This window comes from Dermacentor albipictus, chromosome 8 (genome assembly GCF_038994185.2).
Source record: "Dermacentor albipictus isolate Rhodes 1998 colony chromosome 8, USDA_Dalb.pri_finalv2, whole genome shotgun sequence".
Lineage (NCBI taxonomy): Eukaryota > Metazoa > Arthropoda > Arachnida > Ixodida > Ixodidae > Dermacentor > Dermacentor albipictus.
Window position 1 is genome coordinate 118577212 of NC_091828.1, and position 18674 is coordinate 118595885.

General features: G+C 47.2%; 1 protein-coding gene across 2 annotated transcripts in view; it reads left to right on the forward strand.

The window, feature by feature from the left end:
- LOC135910324 (uncharacterized) overlaps positions 1–18674 on the forward strand; it is a 312252-nt gene that overhangs the window by 47210 nt on the left and 246368 nt on the right. The gene's annotated exons all lie outside the window — the stretch shown is intronic.

Genomic DNA, 18674 nt, shown 5'->3' on the forward strand with positions numbered 1-18674 from the left:
ACCTACCAGGAAACTAGCAGAGTGATGGAGGTGCACGAATTTATAAACACTATAAAGCGAAGATCCCTGAATATGGCAAATCAGGCAATCAAAAATCTGCAGTTTTATGACAGTAAGTTTTGTGGTCTAACCAATAGCAGCACGAAGCTATAAACCTTCAGCCTTCCCAAAAACCTCTTCCACTTTCTGCCTCTCTGCATATTTAATGACTTAATGAAATGAATGAATTAAATGAAATAATTGAATGAACTAATTGAGTTAAATTGAGTTAATGAATTAATTGAATTAAATGGATGAACTTCATGAATTATTGAAACAAATGACTGTTTCTTGCGTTGGTCGTTTTTCAGCAAGTACTTGAAGGGAAGCTATGTCTGGGTGGTCAAAATATACGCCGACTTCATCGCACTCTGCGACCTAACTTATTGTAGGGGAAGCGATTTAGAGTTGTGATAAGTTACACACTACCAGTGTGACGTGAGATTTCAAGGCGTCACCTGCCGTATGCAGCATTCCTCCTACACCACCACAAGCGCAATAATGCCGGCGCAAACACGCGACAAGACCGCAAAAAGCACTTTGCTAGGCTATGGTATAATGGGTCAGTTTAGCATTCCGAATGCATAGCACTGAAGAGTTCATTTATCAAACACTCAAAACACTAACCAGCTCTTCTACCATGCTATAATGCAGTGTCAAAAAAAGTTCTTTTTTTCGCACATCGTGCTATGTTGCTAAGGCCTTTGGTAGAAGAGTCAAATTTTCAACAGCCATAGAAGGTCACCAATAGATTCCGAGTCTGCGTTAGACAAAGCATGCTCTGCACAATGCAGTAGCCTGAAATATCTCGTACGTTAGAAAAGCTGTGCAAGCCCGTTTCTAAAGAAGTCTGGTAGAGCAAAAAATATTTAAATTTCTGCCATGCGGCACTTCTCATGGCCATTGATGTGCTTGAAAAGCTGTGGTATATGATTAATCGTTATGCTTTGTTAGCTACGTTGTACAGACGTAATGCCTATTTTCGCGCACTGTAGGATCCAACTTCTTTTAAATATTATAGTGCCCATAGCGCTCCTAACCGCAGTATTGCTGCCCAAGTTTTAGATTGCAGCTGGTCGCAACAATTGAAAAAGAAATGTGAAGCAATCTGTTCAAAATTCACTTCTTTGTGGAGCTCATACCTTTTCCTCGAAGTTCTGCGATAATGTTCTCTCAAATTTAAAAAGCGCACTCTGCTCAAGTAGAAGGCTGGCTGTGAAATGTTTTTATTTCTCCCTCTGTCCTCCATTCCGGGAACACGCAAATACACAGTGCATTCGTTATTGCTCACTAAAACTAACCATTACACAAGCTTCCTTAGTAGTAAAGTCTAATCAATTTGCTGTATTGATGGTTATAAAATGACAATTTTCCTACAGAAGTCATAGAGGTTGGTATTCACAAGCTGGAGATGTTTGTTTGGCCGAAAATAGAAGGAATCACGCTTGAACAAAAATTTAAAATCAACACCTACAAAATGAAAAAGAGAGGCTATTAGTAAAATAATTCTGGTTCAGGTATGAGTAAGCCTGACGATGTGTTAGCTATGTGGCCGCTGGGCTCGTATTGGCAGCATAAAAAAATATGAGGGAGCTGTTATCGCGAACAACCAGCCGATGAATTGCAGTGTTAGCAATAAACTACAGCTGCAGAGCGATAGAAACAAGGCTTCTATTATCCCGTTTGAACAAAAAAAAATCGTAACAGCAGTACTTATGAACACCTGTTGTTAAATTCATTGAGCAGCGTTTTGCGTACGCCGTTCTTTAGCCACTGCGCCAAGAGCGCAGCAGCAATGGCGGTGTCCGCCATGGTGGCGTAGTAGCTATGGAGTTGCGCCTAAGCGCGAGGACGCAGCACCAAATTCCGGCCGCGGCGGTCCCATTTTAATGAACGCGAAATGCCAGAACGGTCGTGCACCGGGCATTTTGCGCATGTTAAAGAACCGCAGTCTCCCACTATAATTAATTGATTCGGATTCGCAACACTACGGCATGCCTTATAATCGTATTGTGGTTTTAGTACATAAAACCCCAGAACCTCACTTCACTTAGCAGTGACTGTGCATTCAGCTCGCAGCACCGTTTGCGGGCTAGGAGGAAGCAATGGCTCTGACTATACCATAATATACGACCAAAAAAATCAAGCGCCGTTGCGCCGTCACCAGATATTACTATAGCACATCAGTCGCCTGTAGCTTAGGCCATGCTCTCACCGTCAAACGTTTTTTTTTTCCGTGGGGGGGGGGAGGGAGGGGGAGGGGGGGGGGGCTTGTGGACAAGTGAAACGACGCCCACGCGCTCGCTACACCCGCAAAGAATTGGCAGGGCGGACGATAGCGACAGCTGGGAAAGTATTCTGTAAGAGTCCACCTTGTGGACATGTCCATTTCGTCCGCTGCTGAAGTTGTGATTGACTGGCCTAGGCTGCGCGTCCAAAGCAGCCAGGCGTCACAGGCAACGAGATCTTCAACAGCAGGCGAAATAGACATTTCCACGAGGTGGACTGTTGGATGAATGTCACATTTTTGCTTTATTAATTATTTCTCTCCACCTTGCGAGTTTCCGCAGAACTATTACGTCAAATCCCTGCCTTTGATTCGGATTGTTGACAAGTTGGACTTCGCCCTGCCATCTGGCAACCGCCTGGTTAGCTCAAATGATAAAGCGGCTGCCCTGGAAAGGCAGTGGTTCGGGTTCGAGTCCCGGACCAGAACGAATTTTTCTTCAACTGCGAGGCCTTTCTTTCGAGGAACCCGTATGTGTTTCCTATGTAGCAGTTGCTGCGGTTGGGTGGATGTCTCATTTTTCCCTTTATTCAACGTGGACCCTTACAGAACACCTCCTCTGCTCAGACGGTGTGGTAAGAATACGTGGGGGCGACAAGTTGGCGCGATGCAGCATTTTGGGCTATGGCCGCTGCACTGCAGAAACAGCGTCCTGGCAGCTATTGGGCTTCTCACAGCCTTGCCGAAATGAGAAGCGCCGTCACCGCGGTTGTAGGTGTCACAAGACAGGGGTGCACATGATGCAACCGAAGGAAAATCATCAGTCGTTCGGGCTTTGTGGTGCTCTCTTTTCAGTTCGGACCACTGCGTGTACCACTGTGTGGTATGCACACAACTTCTCAGCAGGAATTGGACTAACAGCGCCAATGTAAAGCTTGGAGACCTAAGAATTGAGAAAGAGCAAATACGGCACTGACTTTCAATTTTTATTTTATTTATTTTTTACCGCTTTTTATGTAAATCGCGGTAAGAAACTACACAAATACGTGTGACAGTTGAAAATTGTAGCGTGATGACTTTCCGTGGCTTTAGTCTAGATATTCGTTCATATCGTTCTCATTTCCCTTTTTCTCATGTTCTTGCTAGGTTTACTTTTTCTTTCCCGTTGTTACACGCATATTTTTATTGTTTCCGTGAATAGAAAGAAAGCATCCGCTTTGAAGAAAAAACTTAGACCATGTTTAAAGGTAGCACCATGTTTGTCCCTATACTCTTCTCTGGCCCCCATTTTTACGTTCCCGCGGTTCGTCTAATGAAGTCAAACGAAGTAACCCAAACGTGCACCTTGCTCGGCAGGAACGCTAGTGTTTGCGACCACATCACTCACTCCAGAAGTGGGAGGCGGAACGCTGCCCTTGCGCTGTTGCAGAGTCGACTGAGCGGAGCTTGACGGTTAGTTCATTTCGCGTCCGCGTTTTTTTTTGTGCTTTTTTGCAGCCTAACGCACTGCACCTCTTGCGCAGCGCGTAAGCACCGTGGAGGAGGGAAAAACTAAATTGGCGACATCGTGATAGCACAATGGTGCTCATGGCCATAAGTCCGTATAATTGCTATCGCAATAAATACTTTTGTTCCTCGATACAATAAACCTGGAGCACTACTGAGTACACAGTTTACGACCTCTCTCTGCAAGTAATAGGTTATCGCATGACATTGCACGATTGTTATTTTTTTTGTATTTTTTTATATTGGGGCTTCCGCATTGTAGGCCCACTGTGTATATGCCAGTGCGGCCCGAGAGCTATGCGGAGCTCCCTGTGCCACCAGAGACCCACCAGTTCTCCGCAGGAGCAGAGAGGTACCCCGGCATCGTGCCCTGCTACTCGTCATGGTTCCCGTCTTGAAAATGCCGCCCAATAAAATGGTTAAGGGCGTGGTCTCAGGGCTCCCCTTGTCCGGCCACAGACGGCCTTGTTGAAAGCTAAAACTGGTACAGCGCAACATATAAAGCAAGAAACAAGCCGAGCCGGCCAGATGAAAGAACAGAGCGCTCTGCCCTTTCATCTGGCCGGAAGAGGAAACAGGAAGAACAGGAAAAAACAGGAAGAAAAATAAAGGAAGAAAGGAGTCGAGCCGGTCAGATGAAAGAACGGAATGCTCTGTTCTTTCATGTGGCCGGCTCGGCTTGTGTCTTCCTTTATATGTGGCGCTGTGCCAGTTTTAGGATGCCATACCAACTCGCCTGATCCTCAGCGCTCGTTGAAAAGCATCCGCCGTGGTTTTAGGAGGCAGGATAGAGCTTCTGCCGGATACCTGCCGCTAAAGTAGGGGCAAGCGCTCTCCTGGTCATTTGCTCGGTCATTGTGGGGTCGCAACGACTGGAAAGAGGAGTATGTCCCCAGCCACGAGGATGTCCCTACCTAATGCGAACACTGGGACCCCACATGAAAAAGTGACCCCCGCGGGAGCAAATCAAACTTTCGTTGTATACCTCTACAACCTCCCTCTTCATATCAGAAACCATACAAACAACCGAGGAACATCTCTCTGACGATTACAAGAACTGGGGGAAGGGGCAGCTACCGGCAGCACCACACAAACACACACACACACACACACACACACACACACACACACACACACACACACACACACATATATATATATATATATATATATATATATATATATATATTGTAGCGAGATATAAGCTATTCTTTGTCATCTGTACATGATCATCATCATGTGGGGCTCATATGGGGTTCTTCTTCATCATCGCTTGTGGGGCTGGCTCTCGAATGTGATCCGTGCTGTGGGCGTGATCGCTTCGCCGTATCTTCGGGTCGGAATAAACGTAGTGACAACTGCTACGTCACAAGTGGTGGAGCGTGCGTTTCGGTCCTCCGTCCTCTGCCTCCCCGCTCAACCTCCTGGAGCTTCGATCGGGTCGCCGATTGTGCCAGCTGTCCGCCACCATGTCGCAGGACGAGCCTACAGGCACTTCTACTTCCACCATCTCGGCCTCGGCTACCCCAGCCTCCCCGTATTGGGTTGTCAGTGGACACCAGCGTGATCCCCATCTGTTTGCTGGACTTCGCGGGGAAGACGTCGAGGATTGGCTGGACGACTACGACCGAGTGAGTTCGGCTAACCGTTGGGACGATGCGTCCAAGCTACGTCACGTCGCCTTTTATCTGACCGGAGTAGCGAAGACTTGGTTTTTCAACCATGAGGTTGATTTCACGAACTGGGGCGCTTTTAAACAGCAGCTCCGCCAAATCTTCGGCACACCGGCTGTTCGTTCCGCCCTCGCAAAAAAGACGCTCGACACTCGCAAGCAACAAACCGGTGAATCTTATACGTCGTACATCGAGGATGTGCTTGCTCTTTGTCGACGTGTGAACCCGGCTATGACCGAATCAGACAGAGTTCGCCACACCCTCAAAGGCATCGGAGCTATTGCTTTCAATGCTTTAGCCATCCAGAACCCCGCTGCCATTGCTGATATCGTCGCTACTTGCCAGCGCCTTGACGAACTCGAATCAGTACGGTTGCAGCCAGACACCACTGCGAACACTACTGCCGACGACCCTACTTTACGAGCAATGATACGCGCAATAATACGAGAAGAGCTCCAGTATCTTGGCTTAGCCGCAGGGCCTATGCCTTGTCATGCCTCCGATACCAATCTGCGAGACGTTATCAAGGAAGAATTGGCGTCCATGGCTGGTGCAGCGTACACGGACCCTCTAACCCCTAGGGCCCCATCCACGTACGCACAAGTAGCCGCAGCTACTCCAGTCATCGTTCCACCGATGCCTCCAAAACCAACACCGGCCCCCATCGCGTCCATGACTACCAGCGCACCTACCCAAACCAGCTATCCGCAGTGGCGTCCTCCTCGTCCCATCTGCTACTACTGCGGCTATCGTGGCCACATAGCACGTTTTTGCCGCAAGCGCCAGCAAGACGAGCGTCGCGGATATGACGTATACAAACGGGATGGCTTTTCGCCCGGAGCTACTTTTCAACGTGTAGGGAGCTTCCATGACCAACGCCGTCCTTATGGTCCACCGCGCGGACGTTCTCCATCGCCTACTGTAGCATCCGAGACGGCTTACCGTCCTGCGAGACGCCGCTCGCCGTCCCCCCTTCGCCGCTCTACGTCCCCACTGAGACCTGCTTCTCAATTCGCCGATCGCCGTCCGGAAAACTAAAGTATGCAGCTTTCGGAGGAAAAGCTGCATCGAACGACAGGACAGAAATTCCTCCATCGAGTCCGTGCAATGTGATATTGGTTGTCATAGAAGGTGTACAAGTAGAAGCTTTAATAGACACTGGTGCTAGTGTTTCAGTCATTCACTGGGAATTGTGTTCGCGACTTCGGAAAGTTACGACCCCCTATGATGGACCTACGCTACTCGCTGCTCAAGGGGCTGCCATTCGACCTATCGCCATGTGCACAGCTCGTATTTCTATCGATGGACTTCTGCATTACGTACAATTTGCAGTGCTGAGTTCGTGTGCGCAGCAGCTCATATTGGGATAGGATTTTCTTTCTACGGCCTCCGCCTCCATCTGCTGTGGGCAACGCGTTCTCCACATGACCGACACGACATATTCACTTCATGCAGATGACGCACGACTTCACTTTCTTGCTGCAGAAGATACCGCGCTACCTCCTCGCCATCAAAGCATTGTGACTATCACGTCTGATGTGATTGACTGCGGCGACGTGCTCGTATTACCATCTGCACGCTGTCTCGCAAGAGGGATTACCTTTGCATCAGGGCTGGTTAGGTTTGATCATGGCTCTGCGCTTCTCTACGCTACAAACCCGACATCCGAAAAAATTCTCATCCCTAAAGGCACTACATTGGCTTCCGCCACCGAATCGGAGTCTATATCTGTTGTTTCATTTAAACCAGCTTCCTCTGAAGTTCCTTGTACCGGACGGACCGCATCTCCTTCAGCTCTTGCAGCTGCCATCAGTTCCGACCTGACACCTTCGCAGTCACAACAATTGCTTGCTTTGCTCCAGAAACATGAAGCTTCGTTTGACGTGCATTCAGCTTCGTTGGGAAAGACTTCGATTACGACGCATCGGATAGAGACAGATGGTACATCCATCGTGCGCCGTAGACCATATCGCGTATCGCTAGCCGAGAGGAAAGTCATTGACGAGAACGTCGCCGACATGCTCCAACGGAATATAATACGCCCTTCTGCTAGCCCTTGGTCTTCCCCCGTTGTTTTGGTTCGGAAGAAAGACGGCTCTGTTCGATTTTGTGTCGACTACCGAGCACTTAACAAGATCACACGCAAGGATGTATACCCTATGCCGCGAATAGACGATGCCTTGGATTCCCTGCAAGGTGCCGAGTACTTCTCCAGCATCGATCTACGTTCCGGCTACTGGCACATACCTATGCATGAGGACGATAAAGAGAAAACAGCGTTTTCAACACCAGCTGGGCTCTACGAATTTAATGTCATGCCATTCGGCCTCTGCAACACACCCGCAACGTTCGAGCGCATGATTGACACCGTTCTTCGTGGCCTGAAGTGGAAGACTTGCCTGTGCTATCTGGATGATATTGTTGTTTTCTCGTCAACTTTCTCTCAGCACCTGCAACGTCTGGATGAAATTCTCACATGCCTTGCCAACGCTGGACTTCAGCTAAACACCAAGAAATGCCATTTTGCGAGCAAGACGATTAAGGTACTCGGTCACATTGTGAGCAAAGATGGCATTCGTCCTGATCCTGACAAGGTTTCGGCAGTTCGGCACTTCCCTCGTCCCGAAAAGACCAAAGATTTGCGCAGTTTCCTAGGCCTCGCCTCCTATTTTCGCCGATTCATACGAGGCTTCGCCTCAATAGCGTCACCTCTGCACAAATTACTGGGTTCTAATGTTCCCTTTGTGTGGTCTCCCGAATGTGAATCTGCGTTCGCCCATCTGAAGCGCGCTCTCACATCGGAACCAGTACTACGCCATTTTGATGAAGCTGCTCCTACCCTCCTGCATACGGATGCTAGTGGTCATGGCATTGGTGGCATTCTCCTACAGCGAGACGACGCTTTAGGGGAGAGGGTCGTCGCATACGCAAGTCGCGTTCTGACAAACGCCGAAAGGAATTACACCATCACAGAGCAGGAATGCCTAGCTATCGTTTGGTCTGTACAGAAGTTTCGACCTTATCTTCACGGCCGCCATTTCACCATCGTTACAGACCATCATGCATTGTGCTGGCTTTCGACGCTGAAAAACTTGTCTGGACGGCTTGGTCGGTGGATCCTTCGTCTACAGGAATACGACTTTACTATTACCTACAAGTGCGGGAAAAAACACCAGGATGCAGACGCGCTTTCTCGCTGTCCGCTTCCTACGACACCATGCAATGGACCTCCAACTACCATCCGTGACAAGCTTTCGCATGACCCCTCTTCACATGCTTTCTTGTTGGCCACTGTAGACGAGATGCCTAAACACAACAACGGATTCTTCCAATCTCATCAATTGGCGGACTCTTACTGTCGGCGCATCATAGACCGCCTTCAAGGAGCTTCGCGCCCACCTAACGCCCGCCTTCGTCGACAGCTGACGCAATTTAAGATTGACAACCGCGTCCTGTACCGTCATGTCTATCACCCTGACGGTCAGCGCTGGGTTCCTGTCCTGCCACGCTCTCTACGTGCTCATGTCCTGCAGGCTTCTCACGACGACATGACTGCTGGTCACCTTGGTTTCCAGAAAACCTATGACCGCATCAAAGGTCGCTTCTACTGGCCTGGATTGTCCGCCAGCGTAGCGAGGTATGTCGCTTCCTGCGCCCTATGTCAGCGTCGAAAGCTCCCTACATCAGCTCCAAGCGGACAACTTCAACCGGTTCCTTGTCCGTCGCAACCATTTGACATCGTTGGCATTGACCTGTATGGTCCTCTTCCTGTGACTCCCACCGGTAAACGATGGATTGTGACAGCCGTTGATCACTTGACACGCTACGCCGAAACAACTTGTGTGAGCTCTGCCTCAGCCTCTGAAGTTGCTGCATTCATACTTCAATCCTTAATACTGCGCCACGGTGCTCCTCGCGTCCTCCTGAGCGACCGTGGAAAAGCATTCCTCTCGCAACTAGTAGACGAAGTACTCAAAGCCTCCGGAACCACCCACAAGACTACCTCCAGTTACCATCCGCAAACTAACGGCCTCACAGAGCGATTTCATCGCACGCTGTCAGACATGCTAGCCATGTACATCGAACCGGATCACAGAAACTGGGACGCAATTTTGCCATTCGTGACTTTTGCGTATAATACCGCCGTTCAACGCACGACCGGTTACTCGCCATTCTACCTTGTCTATGGTCGTTCGCCCAGTTCCTGTCTTGACGCATCTTTCTTCGCGCCAACTGTCAATCAATGTCCATCCTCCTGTGAAGAATATGTGTCCCGCATTCTGCGTTGTCGCCAGCTCGCTCGCATCAACACCGAAGCACAGCAACAGGACCGCAAGCAGCATTACGACGCCTGTCATCGCGTCGTGTGCTTCCGCCCTGGCGACGAAGTGCTACTCCGGACACCAGTTCGTACTCCTGGCTTGTGTGACAAGTTTCAACTTCGGTTCATCGGCCCCTACAAAGTCTTGGAGCAGACTTCCCCGGTTAACTATCGCGTGGTACCAGTTATTGTTCCAAGTGACCGCCGCTGCCGCGCTGCTGAGGTTGTCCACGTGTCCCGTATGAAGCCTTTCACGAGGCGTTCGCCGCCCCTTTGAATTGCGGCCAGGATGGCCGCTCTCACGCGAGGGGACATTAGTGTAGCGAGATATAAGCTATTCTTTGTCATCTGTACATGATCATCATCATGTGGGGCTCATATGGGGTTCTTCTTCATCATCGCTTGTGGGGCTGGCTCTCGAGTGTGATCCGTGCTGTGGGCGTGATAGCTTCGCCGTATCTTCGGGTCGGAATAAACGTAGTGACAACTGCTACGTCACAATATATATATTTATTTATTTATTTATTTATTTATTTATTTCACCTCTCCTCATCATTTTTCTCTTGACGAATATCAAACATTGCTTTTTCCTTGCGACATCACAGTGAGGACGTCTGACTGTGTGCACCGGCATAAACGGTGGTTTGCATATAGGGAAATCTTCTGGACCGCATAATGCATAAGAAATATTGCTTGAGTATTATAGTTTTTATTATCATAGTTATTATAGTTTTTATAGTTTAATCTGAGCTGTGCATAAAAAATATTGCATAATATTCCACGTTGCATGCTATGAATATGCTATGCATGCTATAATATGCATGATATAAATGTATGCGTCAGTGTTAGGTGCACCATATTTATACTCTCTTCACATAAGCTTTCCTGAATTTGGATTTCCACATTTGCATATTTTTATTTTTTTTTATTTTTTTCATAGTCTGTTCTTCTATCACCCTTTATTCGTTTTACCCCATTACCTGCTGAATACACTGGCAATCTCCCTGTCTTTGCCCCTGTTCTTTCCATTCTTCCATCCATAAGGTTGTTTCTTAAGCTCGCTAAATATTCTTTAAATGAAATGTCAATATTTTTTTCTGTATTCAGTATATCTGCGCGTAGGTGCTAGAAAACAGAGTACTTGGTTTTTGAAGCTCCATATATCTGCTGCCCGGCTTATCAGGCTTATCAGGCACTATAGCAGTTCCAAAAAGGCCTTCATTTTGTCAAGAGGCTCAAATTTTTCCATATCAGCCCTCTGATCTTCAGAGAGCCTAGCGCCAGCGAACTCTTCCTGCTGAATTCTCGGTTCCCATCGTCACCATGTGTCAATGAGTGGTCGATCATCAAGACTTCAGGATAAAACCACGCAAATCGTTAAAAACTGACTAGTTTCTTTCCGACATTAGCGAATGGCTGGACGTGTTTATTGTGCAAAAGCATTCTTCTCAGCAGCGGTGTATTCTAGTTCGCCTCTCTTTTTACCAACCAAACCGCTGTTGTTGTAGCTGCAGATGTTGGTGGCCAAGCAATCCATTACCGAAGCCACTGCCGATACCACCGCCGCATCCACCTTGAAAATGGCGGCAGCCTCGGTGGTGAGTGTAGGGGAGGGGGCTGAATTCAAAATTTCCACCGTCGCCTCCATCTCCGCTTCCATACACGCTCAGTCCGCCCAGGCCTCCGGTAAAGCCATAGCCACTTTCGTAGCCACTGTTTCCGTAGCCTACGGGTTGACCGCTGCCTGTAAACGTAAGGGTGAAGACGTTATTACCATCTTCACTGGACATGATAAACGCGCGGTTAGCTTCCTATCGTGGAAGTCTTGTTAGCATTTTTTTTTTTTGCATTGCGTACAACAGCATCCACTGAAGCGATCATAGCAAACAGCCCAGAAAAGGCTCTGTTTAGAAGTTCCTCCACAAGGCATGAAACAAAGGCACTTCTCCAAACCTATGAACCTAGCGAAGTTCGCAGTCCGGGCAAAGTCTGTACGCGACAGCGCATGCTCAGCTGCTGCTGTGAGGGAAGTGGCAAGTTGTGAGGCAAGTGACCATGCGGCGATTCCTTCGATTTTACGTGAAGATTTCTAATACACTTGGTCCCGATGGGTAGTCGTAAATGTTTGCCTGGAGGAAACTGTTTACTACGTTACTTCCCGCCTTGCAGACACCTTAGATATTGGGTAAAAGCTGTAGTCTGTTAGTTAGATGACGTAGAAAGCCGTTTTTATGCGGTTTACAACTGTCGCGTTATTTGGGTAGTTGCTATTAGTCTTGTAATTTCTGCTGGTTCACAATGCTATCTCTTGATGTTTTCTGATGCACAATTTCCGCATCCGAAACATGGGACATTGATCGTGTTTATATATATATATATATATATGTGTGTGTGTGTCTCTCTCTCTCTGTGTGTGTGTGTGTGTGCGTGTGCGTGTGCGTGTGTGTGTGTGTGTGTGTGTGTGTGTGTGTGTGTGTGTGTGTGTGTGTGTGTGTGTGTGTGTGTGTGTGTGTGTGTGTGTGCGGAGGGGTGCCTGCGTGCGTGTGCGTGCGTGTGTGCGCGTGTGCGTGTGTGTGTGGGGGGGATGCGTGTGCCGGTGCGCATGCGTGCGTGCGTGTGTGTGTGTGTGTGTGTGTGTGTGTGTGTGTGTGTGTGCGTGTGTGGGTGGGTGGGTGGGTGGGTGCGTGTGTCGGTGCGCGTGTGCGTGTGCGTGTGTGTGTGTGTGTGTGTGTGTGTGTGTGTGTGTGTGTGTGTGTGTGTGGGTGGGTGGGTGGGTGGGTGCGTGTGTCGGTGCGCGTGTGCGTGTGCGTGTGTGTGTGTGTGTGTGTGTGTGTGTGTGTGTGTGTGAGTGAGAGAGAGGGGGAGTTAAGTTTAGTTATGACCTACGGGGCTACTCATCACCCTTCCCAGCGCGCAGTGTGCTTTTTTGTTCTGAACCTCTACAACGAAAATTCCTATAGTGAGGCAATAAATTGAACATTTCTTAACTGTTTCTTGAGATTGATTTCATACTGCTTTAATGCTTCTGCGTATCAAGTGGTCTTTCCGAATGAAAGAACACAATAGTCCGTTTTTTTCTTGAATATTTAAAATTAAATCAAAGGTAGGCTTGCACAACGTAGTGACTCTTCTCGTCTGATTCAATACCGCTCTTTGTCATCCACCATTCATGACCGCTCGGTCGTGTCGATAGAGGGGGCGCGGCGCCACTGAGATTACTGAAAAAAAAAAGCGAGAAGGAAAATTTTTTCCGGTATTAAACACTGTTGCTGTGCCAGCTCATATAGGGCAACCAAGGAAGGAGCTCGTCATGATATCGTGATGCATAGGGCGTCCGCAAATAATTCTCCGCCCTCGGAATGACTTTTCCGAGGTGCTTCAAAGACAATAAAGTGACAATTATGGCAGTGGCGTACTAGGTCTTCTGGCACCCTGTGCCCATATGTCTTTTGTAACCCCCTTCACCACCCCCAGGTGTGATCAGAAAGGCGAACATATCGAAAATTTCCGGGAAGGGGGGTGATGTTTCAGCGCCAGCGCTGCCGCGTTGGATACCGCGCATGCTTTTTACTCCATTTTTGAAATTATGTCTGACATAACTGAGCCCGTAAAATGCAGTCTTTCTTTCTTGCTCAATTTAGTTACATTCTGACATCCAGCGTTCAGGACCAGCCTGTTTTCTTGCTCGCGTGGACGAAGCTCGGCTCGGACGACAAATGTGCAAAGAAAAACACACAAGCAAAAAATGTTTGCCCATTTTTTTTTTTTGCATCCACAACTCAGCAACACTTGCATGGCGCTCTTCGGTCATATCTGGCCCTTGCGCTAACAAATGTATCATCATCATCATCATCATTCATAATCATTAGAATTCTCACATCATTCAGATCCAGCTTGAAGGAATCATTTATGTGAGGCAAATCTTTTCAGAAATGTCCAAAGTGCAGGCAGTCCGCAAAATTATCCGCCCCAGAAATGTTTTTTCTTTTCTTTTTTGAAAGCCAAGAAATTCGCAATTCCGAGGCTGGTAATACGTTTTCGTAGATATTTGCGGAACACTTACTGGCAGCAAAGCATGCAGTGTCCGTAAAGGCACAAAACAATTGTATTTGATATTTCGTTTAAACACATTAAAAACAGGACCTGAAAAGCGATACTCACCAAAACCTGAGAGGCCGTTACCGCTGAGGTCACGACCCCACCTTACGTTCTGCTGGTAGGATGCCACGCAGGCCACTGAAATCGCGAACACAGAGACTAATAGAAGACCGGCCATGGTTCCTGCTTCGAACTGCTAAATGGCTGTATGTATACTTATAACGCTTTTTATACACCAGAGATGTGAGTACTGGTTGCCTGTCATCGGCAAGGTTGGCACAAAATGCCGAAGTTGCAGTGAAAAAAGCTGCCCGACCGATTGTTTCAATTGTACGTCAACAAAGTCGTTCGGAACACGCTTTGTCGTTTTACTAAAGGTGGTCCCGGACAAAAGCGTTTTATTTTGCAGAGGCTGTATGCATTCTGCAACGGCGACAGAACACGAATTCGTTTCATTGACAAACCTTGAGCTGGAAGCTCGCCCTGTGCGATTGATTGATGGACAATAAATAATAATGCAGCAAAGTCACTTCTTAGTGTTCCGAACGCGCAGAATTTTCAGTGTTCTGCGCTCGATGCTACACCGGGCCTGTGACACGAGTCGCTTTATATTTTTCCGCCTGTAGGACAACGATTTCCTATGTATCTGCCCCCGATACGATGTCGAGCGCGAAGTTCTCCGGACAGCACTGAAATGGCTGGGCTTTTGACCATTTTCAGTACTGAAGGTCCTTGGACCCTGGCCGCACGCGTCGATGGCACAGAAAGCCACAAAAACCTTCTAGAAATACCTTCAGTCGACAAGTCTTGGGAACCGTGTGTAGACTCGGTACAAACCCAAATGTGCGCGAAACTGTGCTCTTTCTTTCATCCCCATACCTCCTTCCCCCAGTGCAGGGTAGCAAACCGGACGTGCATCTGGTTAACCGCCCTGCCTTCTATTTCTCTCTCTCTCTCTCTCTTTCTCTCTCTCTCGATAAATATATATATATATGCATATCTGGGGCAATTCGTTGGAGCGTGATGTCCTTGATATCGATATAGAGAGGTACGCTCAGCGATACAGCAAACACTGAGATTTAGACCTACACTAATGAGAAACAATAAATCGGTTGGACAAGGAATGCAATGTCTGGAGACTCAACTTTTGTAAACTTAGCGCTAAGAAAGAAAATTAAATTATGGGGTTTTACGTGCCAAAACCACCTTCTGATTATGAGACATGCCGTAGTGGAGGACTCCGGAAATTTCGACCACCTGGGGTTCTTTAACGTGCACTTAAATCTAAGTACACGGCTGTTTTCGCATTTCGCCCCCCTCGAAATGTGGCCGCCGTGGCCGGGATTCGATCCCGTGACCTCGTGCTCAGCAGCCCAACACCATAGCCACTGAGCAACCACGGCGGGCTTAGCGCTAAAACGTTTACTATAGAGCGGAAAAGACAGGCTAAAGTAGAATTCGTGTTTAAATTTTCCGCCGAGAACATGAACCGGTACATTATTGTGACATCATCAATTTCAATGTTTTTTCGCGTATTTGATTGTTGTAGTTCAGTCTTTCGGCACAGGCGACTGGGCGTAGCGGGTGCTTTCCTCGTGGACATAGGGTGCAGAGGATTCGGTGTGGAGCGGATAGCGGATTGCATTACGGAAGGCGCCAAAGTAAATGGAAATGGGCTATTAGACTGAAGGAAATATCGTCTGCGGCAAGAGCGAGCAATGTGTTCAGTGCGGCTGCAGCGGAGGCAGATAGGCTTGTCGTCGGCTTTTTTTCATTCCAGCGGGTTTCTGGTACGATGAAAGCCACACGGCCCGTGGTGAGACCTGTCCGCAAAGACTAGGCCCGCCTCAGGAGTGTTCATAACGCAGACAGTAGGCCAACATTCGCATATTCCTGTCGAACAACGATCTGACTCAAGGAGGTAACCGGCGTCGAGGTCACGGATAGCGTAGGTTTATACGAAGCCGGATAGGCGGCCTCGAGTTCTCGGTGGACGCTGTGCGTCATATCGTCTGATGTGGACGATTCAGAAGTTGTTGCCTCACAGGACCACGTTGCAGTGGTATTCGGTAAACGTAGGCGCTCATAATGAGCAATGGGGGTCATAACGCTTGAATGTATGGACAAGAGCAAGACAAGAAAAACGAGCGCTCGTCTCAGTTGTCTCGCTCTTGTCCGTGTCTTCCAGTGCTATTACCCCCATTGCTGTATCTAACCAACTGGCCCAAGCAACTACACTTCTAAGTTCGAAACGTGACGAGATGCGCCGACATATCGCTTGGTCTAGACGGCGGCCCTCTTATTACACTGTCAACCATAGTCACGTTCTTGAAGACGACAAGATACAACGCGTCGGATGCGGTACCCTTCAAAATGGGGGCGATCTTGTCAGCCTCGGACACCTTCTGGTCAGCTGGTATACACAAGGCCAGCACTACCTGCATGTGCGACAAGGTGAAGTCGACGTCTAGGTACGTACCGCCATTTGTTTCTTGGCGGCAAGGTGTCGGCCAAACGCGTTGGCAAAAAAGGTCGCGGAGCTGCTGCTTGAACGTGTCCCAGCCGGTGGCATCATCCTCGTGAGTCCGAAACCAGACGCGAGGGGTTCTGCCGAGGTAAAATAGGATGTTGTCCAGCATTATAGTTTGATCCCAGCCATTCTAGTTTCTGACTCGCTGGTACATGCTGGGGCACTTATCCACGCCGACGCTGTTTGCCCCAGAAAAGATCCCGGGATCGCGGTGCTGTGAGAGGTAGATAAACTAGGTGGAGGTCGCAGGCTTACCTGGCGCCCACGTGTCATCATCAGGCGGCATGCTGGTAGATTCGAGGTGGCATAGTTATCTATAAGTGGCGAGTATAGTTTTCTATTAGATATGATTTCCAAATATCTTAGAGACTCAACATGTGGAATGAGTACTTGCTTATAAGCTATAGGAATTGAAATTAAATCCGTGACCGGGTACGCTAAGATTGTGCTTGTGCTTACATTTATTGACATGCAGATTGTCTGAAGCCATAACTCAAGCATACTCATGTATCTTTGTAATTTTCGGTATAGGGGGTAAATATCACTGTCAGCCGCGAAGAATGCAATGTCATTTGCCGACATATAAATTTGCACGTCCTGAAAACTGGGGATATAGGTCATTAATATATTAAATAATATTGGGGACAGGGCTGCTCCTTGGGGAAAACTGTGAGTCTCTCAGAACTTAGACTAGGAAGATGCGTCCTTGAAGCAATAAAATTATCTTCATAGCAAAAGTTCTGCCAACCACACAATAATTTAATTTGGGAAATTACGACTCTGCAGAATATCTAGTAAAATTCAATGTTCAACGCTGTCATAAGCTTTAGCTACACCTAATGTCAATAAAGCGGAATATTGTCTCCTTTTCCGAGCAAGGTGGATGCGGCTCTCTAAATCAGCATGGGCGCGCCATATTGAGCAATAACCTCTGAAACCTATTTGATTTTGACCTAATATTAAATTATCCGTCATCCAGATAGTAATTCTGCTATGTAATACCCTCTCTATGAGCTTGACTATATTAGAAGTAAGAGAAATAGCTCTCATATTTTCTGTATTATAACCTACTCCTTGCTTTCTAGGTATCGGGATTACTTTAGCTATTTCCCAATCGTAAGGTATCGAGTATTTGTTTAATGAATAGTTTATAACATTTGGAGGGACGCCAGAGGATAGATCGAATAAAATATTTACCAGGTGAACGGTAATTCCGTCAGGACCAGCGGCTGACAAGGGTAAGTTTCGAATCACTTGAGCTAATTCAGGCAATGTAACTTCAGTAAACACTGATGTTGTGGTGGATTTTGGCAAATTATAGAACATCGATGACGTGAATCTACTCTCCAAGCCTTTAGCAATCAGCTGAAGAGTTTTCTCATTTCATCAGGTGACAGATTTACATATTCGATATTAATTGGCGATGGCTGAATTTTGCGATATCTCATGTATCTAAACAACAATTTTTTTGTTTTTAGGTTTAGAAAGGAAATTGTAGTATTTCCTTTCATAATCTTCTTTACCTTGAGCAACTGTGCGTTTAAATAGAGCAGCGTGAAATTTGTAATCAGACCAATTTGGGGGGGACTCACGTGCTGGAGAGCATAACCTGTGCAGTTTACGTAGGGCTTTGAAAACAACGTCCAACCCATGCTTGCGTCCGATTTTATTCAGTTCATGCGAAATTGCGTGTATATATGGCATCAGGACAGCCTTTCTGGTCGCCGCTTTTTCTGCATGGTTGCCTCGGGTATCATTTTGTCCTTCCTTAAACGTGAACCTTCATCGGCTGCCATCAAGCTAGAAGGGAAACGCACGCTTTCCAGACGTGGCACGTGCATTCTAAAGCTCTGCTGGACCTAGCGCAAACGAGACTTTCTAAAGGCCGAATTCCCGCCACCTATAGGGGATACCATTCATAGCCGCAGTGTCGCACAACTTGAAGATAATAATATATATATATATATATATATATATATATATATATATATATATATATATATATATATATATATATATATATATATATATATATATATATATATATATATATATATAAGAAATGAGAAGTTTTACGTTTGTTGCACAATGCTTTCTATAGTTGCACTATCGTTTACAGCTTATTGTCGCGCTATTACCGTTATGTCGCTATGTTTACCATTCCGTTGAAATGTCACGTCCATATCATTTCTGTCATTTTTTTTCAATATTACTATTTAACACTCTTATGTTAATTACACGACTTCACTGAAAACAATCTGTGTGATTTATTCCTTGTTA